Source organism: Phaseolus vulgaris, chromosome 1 (genome assembly GCF_000499845.2).
Source record: "Phaseolus vulgaris cultivar G19833 chromosome 1, P. vulgaris v2.0, whole genome shotgun sequence".
Lineage (NCBI taxonomy): Eukaryota > Viridiplantae > Streptophyta > Magnoliopsida > Fabales > Fabaceae > Phaseolus > Phaseolus vulgaris.
This window is the reverse complement of record NC_023759.2, coordinates 20,587,754-20,594,715: the sequence shown is the minus strand read 5'-3', so window position 1 is coordinate 20,594,715 and position 6,962 is coordinate 20,587,754.

Genomic DNA, 6,962 nt, shown 5'->3' with positions numbered 1-6,962 from the left:
CACTGAGGACCTTTCTCGCCTGCACCCGCTCAACGGCGAGGAGGTCTTTAACTTGCCTCTACGTTGCCCCGGGAGTTACATCTTCTCGCTCCCAGAAACACGGAGGACTTTTCCTCTTTCTCGCCTGCACTCGCTCGACGGCGAGGAGGTCTTTCATCTGGTGCCTCCGATCGCCAATAAACGATGAGGACTTAAAACTTAACTGGTGCCTCTAATCGCCGAAAAAAGATGAGGACTTTAAAAACTTAACTGGTGCCTCTAATCGCCGAAAAACGATGAGGACTTTAAAAACTTAACTGGTGCCTCTAATCGCCAAAAAAAAAAACGATGAGGACTTTAAAAACTTAACTGGTGCCTCTAATCGCCGAAAAACGATGAGGACTTTAAAAACTTTTAGAAAACACGCGACATATCTTTTCGTGCCTTAAATCATGTACGAATGAAAGGGCTTTCTTTGAAACTTTTGGAAATAGCACATATGCAATCTGAAAACACCTTATACTTCGAAAACTCTTCTTTTATTGGGTGGCCTCATTAAAAACCCTCCTTAGGGAAAAAAGAGCGCCCCCTTCAAACTGTTTTAACAGAGACATTGTAATGTAACATTGTGTTTGTCTTTACTTACAAAGCTCTTAACTATTGTACAACTTCAGGTGTGTGGCGTTCCAGGTGCAAGGAATCGCCCCTCCTTCCAGCGTCTCTAAGCGGTAGGCTCCGTTCCCGAGCGCCTCGGTTATTCTGAACGGCCCAGTCCACTTGGGTGATAGTTTGTTCTCCATCTCGTACTGGTGGGCCTTCCTCATCACCAGATCGCCTTCTCTAAACTGCCTTGGCACCACCTTTGAGTTGTATCTTCGCTCGATCCTCCTCTTCACCGCCTCAGCCTTCAGCCTCGCTTCTTCCCTGACTTCATCCAGCAGATCCAGGTTCAGCCTTCTCTCTTCATTCGAGTCTTCCTCTACAAAATTCTGGAATCTCGGCGAGCTCTCCTGGATCTCCACTGGAATCATGGCGTCACACCCGTAGACCAAACTAAACGGGGTCTCGTGGGTTCCTGACTGCTCGGTGGTGTGGTACGCCCAAACTATACGGGGTACCTCCTCAGGCCAACTTCCCTTGGCTTTCACGAGCCTTCTCTTCAAACCTCTCAACAACACCCGATTAGCTGATTCCACCTGGCCATTTGTTTGAGGGTGCTCGACGGATGCAAACACTTGTTGAATTCCTACTCCTTCGCAAAGCTTCTTCAACAGGTGGCTTGCAAACTGCGTCCCATTGTCAGACACCAGGCGCTTAGGCACTCCAAACCGGCACACGATGTTCTTCCATACAAAACCTTCGACCTTGTGCGCGGTGATCTGGGCCACTGGTTCTGCTTCAATCCACTTGGTGAAGTACTCAATCGCCACCACCAAGTACTTCATTTGCCTGATCGCCAGCGGGAAAGGTCCCAGGATGTCGATTCCCCAAGTATGAAACGGCCAAGGGCTATAGATCGACTTCAACTCCTCGGGAGGTGCCTTGTGCCAATCAGCGTGCTGCTGGCATTGTTTGCAGCACTGGGCATATTTCTTGCAATCTTCTCTCATAGATGGCCAATAGTAGCCTGCACGGAGAGTCCTTGCGGCCAGAGCTCGACCCCCGACGTGGCTCCCACATATACCTTCGTGGAGCTCTGCCATAACTCTCGTGCACTTCTCGCCGTGTATACATTCCAGGAGTGGGTGAGTGAACCCAAACCTGTACAGATCGCCATCAATCAGTGTATACTTGCTGGAATTTTTCTTTACCTTCCTAGCTTCTGTTGGATCTAGCGGGAGGAGGCCATCTGCCAGGCACCGCTTGTACTGTGTTATCCAAGTGTCTGGCTCATGGGTGGCGCAGACCTGCATCACGTCCACCTTCTCTCCTCGACAAGCTCTAACTCTCGGCGATCTCAGAGTTTCTTGCGTCAAAGACTTGTGGCTTCTCGCTGCTCTCTCCGTCGACCTGCTTATCTGAAGGACCAGGTGATCTGCTACAAATGCCCTCGGCGTCTTCAGGGTTTCTTGAATCACCGTCCTCTGCCTACCCCCCTTGCCTGAGCTGGCGAGCTTAGCGAGCAAGTCAGCTCGGGCATTCTGCTCTCGGGGCACATGCACTACTTCAAAAAAGGCAAAGGAACTCTTCAATTCCTGCACATACGCCAAGGAAGCCGCCATTTGTGGATCTTTAGCCTGGAACTCGCCTGTTACTTGCCCGGTGACTAGCAGCGAGTCACTCTTAGCCATCAGCACCCTAGCTCCCATTTCCTTGGCCAGCAAAATCCCGGCGATCAGCGCCTCATACTCTGCTTGATTGTTGCTTGCTTTAAAGGCAAACCTCAAGGACTGCTCGATCAGCACGCCGTTGGGCCCTTCCAATATGACTCCAGCACCGCTCCCCTGCTGGTTCGACGATCCATCCACCGAGAGTACCCAACGGAAATCGTCACCTTCAACCCGCGTTGCCTCTGATGAGAGCTCGACTACAAAATCTGCGAAGATTTGCCCCTTGATCGGGCCTCGAGGCTCATATTTAATGTCAAATTCTGACAACTCGACTGCCCACTTCACCATTCTTCCTGCAACGTCAGGTTTCTTTAAGACCTTCTGGATGGGCAGGTCAGTCATCACCAGTATTGTGAAATTGTGGAAGTAGTGGTGCAACCTCCTCGCCGAAAACACCACAGCCAGCGCAGCCTTCTCCAGGGCCTGATATCTCGTTTCTGGGCCCTGCAACACTTTACTCACGAAATAAATAGGCTTCTGAGCCTGATCTTGATCCTGGGCGAGCACCGCGCTCACTGCCCTTTCAGTCACAGCGAAATACAACCTGAGAGGGGTACCCGCTAGTGGTTTGCACAGAACCGGCGGGCTCGCCAGATACACCTTTAGCTTGACAAAAGCTTCCTCGCATTCTTTCGTCCAAGCGAACTTGTTATTGCGCCGCAGACATTGGAAATAGGGATGTCCCTTTTCTCCGCTCGCTGACACGAAGCGAGATAGGGCTGCCATCCGACCTGTCAGCTGCTGGACTTCTTTCACTGTAGCCGGGCTTCTCATCGCCAAGATGGCGGCACACTTGTCTGGGTTGGCCTCTATTCCCCTTTCGGTCAAAAGAAAACCCAAGAACTTTCCAGCCTCCACGCCGAAAATGCATTTCTCCGGGTTGAGCTTTAACTTGAACTTGGCGATCGTCGTGAACAATTCTTCCAAGTCTGCAACGTGCTTGCTTTTCTCCTGCGAGGTCACAACCATGTCATCGACGTAGGCTTGCACGTTCCTTTCCAGCATCGGTGCAAGTACTCGATCCATCAACCTCTGGTACGTGGCTCCCGCGTTCTTCAGCCCAAACGGCATCACCTTATAGCAGTAGCACGACCTCTCCGTCATGAAGGCTGTTTTTTCTTCATCCATGGGATGCATCTTGATCTGATTATAGCCCGAGAAGGCGTCCAGTAAACTCAGCAGCTTGCACCCTGCAGCACTATCAACCAGGGCATCAATGCTTGGTAAAGGATATGAATCCTTCGGGCAAGCTTTGTTCAGATCGGTGAAATCGACGCACATGCGCCATTTCCCGTTACTCTTCTTCACCAGCACGACATTTGCCAACCATTCAGGGTACTGGACTTCCCTGATGTGGCCTGCAGCGAGGAGTTTCTGGGTCTCATCCCTGATCGCCTGCCTCCTCTCTTCGTTGAATTTCCTTCTCCTTTGTCGCACCGGTCTCACCATGTTGTCCATTGCCAGATGATGGCACAAGAAGTCGGGATCGATCCCGGGCATGTCCGAAGCGGACCAAGCAAACGGGTCCAGATGCCGCTCAATCACCTTGGCGATCTGGTCCTGGAGATCGACCTCCAGAGATCTTCCTAGCTTGAAGATTTTCCCTCCGATCTCCTTTTCGAGCCACTGCTCGACAGGTTTGGGCCTGGATTCTCTGGCGATCACCGCCTTGGCGATTCCCAGTTCTCTCGCTTCCTCGGGGCGATTCCGCACCTCTTCCTCCTCCAGGCCAGCATTCCTCTCCCCCAGCCCCGCGTCTATCATTTCTACGTCCCTTCCGGCGGCCTCCTCTGTTACCGGCGGCCTGGGCTTCCCGCCGGGAGGTGGGGTGGTTGTTACATAGCTCACGGACCTTTTGTTTTTCAGGCTATTCTCATAGCACCTTTTCGCTTCTTTCTGGTCCGACTTGATCGTGATCACCACCCCTTCCATGGACGGCAGCTTCACCTTCATGTGCCGAGTTGATGGAATTGCGCCTATCCTGTTAAGAGTGGGCCTTCCCAACAGGATGTTATATGCTGAAGGGGCGTTTACGATGAGGTACTTGATTTTCTCCGTCCTCGACCCGGCCTCATCCGTAAACGTGGTTCTCAGCTCAATGTACCCCCTGACCTCCACCTGGTCACCAACGAATCCATATAAGCACCCTCCATAGGGCCTCAGCTGGTCAAGGGGCAATTCCAGCTGCGTGAAAGTCGGCCAGAACATCACGTCTGCCGAGCTTCCTTGGTCCACCAGAACTCGGTGGACCTTCCTCCCTGCTGTTATCAACGAAATAACAATGGGATCGTTGTCATGAGGCACAACGTCCCGAAGATCCTGCTTGGTGAACGTAATGTCCACTTCCGGCGAGTGATCCTCAAACATGTCCACTGCCATTACCGATCGCGCGTACTTTTTCCTCTGCGATGCGGTGCATCCACCACCTGAGAAACCCCCTGCAATGGTGTGGATCTCTCCATGGATAGGCATCTCGTGTTGCTGGGCTTCTCCACCCGCTGGCTGGGAACTCGACGCTCCTCCGGTCCTTCTGTCCAGCAGATAGTCGTTTAGGAACCCGCTCTTAACCAGATCGTCGAGCTGGTATCCTAAAGACAAACACGAGTCCAGGTTGTGGCCAAAGCACTGGTGGAACTCACACCAGGCGTCCGGTTTTGACCCCAGCACCTTGTCGCCCACCTTCTCGGGCGCCTTCAACCTAGCAGATATGTTAGGGATAGCGATCAGGTCCGCTAGTCCCATGACGAATTTGTGCTTAGGCGGGCGATTGTATTCCCGGCGTGCTGGCTGTTGGCGCGCTTGGCTTCTTCCCTTATTTCTCCTATCGTAAGGATAGCGAGTCCTTTGGTCTTTTCTGGCTGCCGCCGCCGTTTCCAGCACCCTCTGCGGCTGATCCTGGTCTGGGCGCGTGGTCTGGCAGGAGCCACGTTGCCTCTCTTCTCGGCGACTTCACTCTCGTCGGCGATGTGGGCCACCGCAAGTCGCCTGACTTCAGCAAACGTCGCTGGATGAGCCCTGATCAAAGCCTCGCAGAATGGCCCTGGCTGCACGCCCTTCTTTAACGCATAGACCAGCATTTCTTCATCCTTGGCTGGCGACCTGACCATCTGCGCGCCGAAGCGATTGAGGTAGTCTCTGAGGGACTCCCCATGGTACTGCCTTATATCAAACAGATCATAGGACACCCTCGGCGGTGCCTTATTCACAATGTACTGCTCGACAAAGATTTTCGAGAATTGTTGAAAATTGGTTATGTGGCCATTAGGCAGGCTCACAAACCACTCCATCGCCGTTCCCTGGAGCGTACTCACGAACATCTTGCAGTAGACGGCGTCTGACCCTCCCGACAGCATCATCTGCGTGTGGAACGTGGTCAGATGAGCCTCTGGATCCTCCACGCCGGTAAAAACAGCTTTAACCGGAACCACGCTCGTGGGAATAGGCGTGTCGGTAATCGCCTGGATAAAAGGCATTGGGAACACACGAGGTGGCGTCGACGGTGCCACCTCTTCAGCAGAAGAACGTCCCTGTTGCTCCTGAAGAGCTCGCCGCAGCTCCTCAGTTACCTTGCTGAGCTCCTCGTTCCTGGCGCGAGAGGCGACCAGGTCCTCATGTATCCTTGCCTGCTCGACGCGCGAGGCTTCCACAGTGGCCTGCAACGAGCGCATCATCTCTGCCATCTGCGCCATGGTCATGGCGGCGTCGCCTTCAGCTGCGACAGGCGCCACGGGACTGGAACGATTACTTCTCATTTTTCTCATTAACTTCAGCGAACCACAGAAATACAGCAAACAACACTTCAACCACGATCGAATCAGCGATCGACCGGAGAAAACTCAAGAAACTGCGCAAGAACTCAAGAACACCGCAAACCTACGAAGAAAATCGCAGCTTCACCAAAAACCACCGTTTCCCCGCGAACCAAACAAGCGAACGAAAGAACTCGAATCCACCGATCGAAAAGCCAAACAAATGGTTTAAAACGCAAACTTCACCGAACGAAACTCAAAGAAACCACGAACGACGGTTGCACCAGCACACAACCACGCCGAAAACCTCGAAAACTTCCACGAACTCACGCTGTGGATGGGAGCAAGCTTTACACGGCACCACGGTGGGCGCCTGATGATCCTGCCTGTTGACCGGAGCGCTGGAGAATGCCTCGTCAAAGGATCGACGTGCGCGCCGCTTCTCACTTCCGTTCCTCCTCTGGATCTATCTCAAGAACCTGCAAAGAAACGATACGGCGCCGCTGCGGCCGATCGCACTCCGACGCTCAAGTCAGTGACGGCATCACCAAATACTAAGAACGAGAACCGTGCAAATCCTCTCTCTCTCTCTCGCAAGCGTAAAGTGTATGAACTGAACGTGCGTACCTCAGAAAATCTGTTAAGAACTCTTATATACCTGGTGGTTTTCTCTCTCCTGGCAGTTACAGACTTGGACACGTGGCTCGCATCCAACTGTACACGTGCCATCATCTGGAGGCTCCCTGACTTGGCGCTGCTTCTACTCTTATTTTGGCTAAGTTACTTATGCATGGTGCTGCCCAGTGCATAGCTAACTTAGGAGTGCGATCTCTACTGAAACTGGCGAGTTAGGGCCTTCATACACCTTCCCTGTGGTCTCGCCGGCCGCCTTCATAATCTGCTT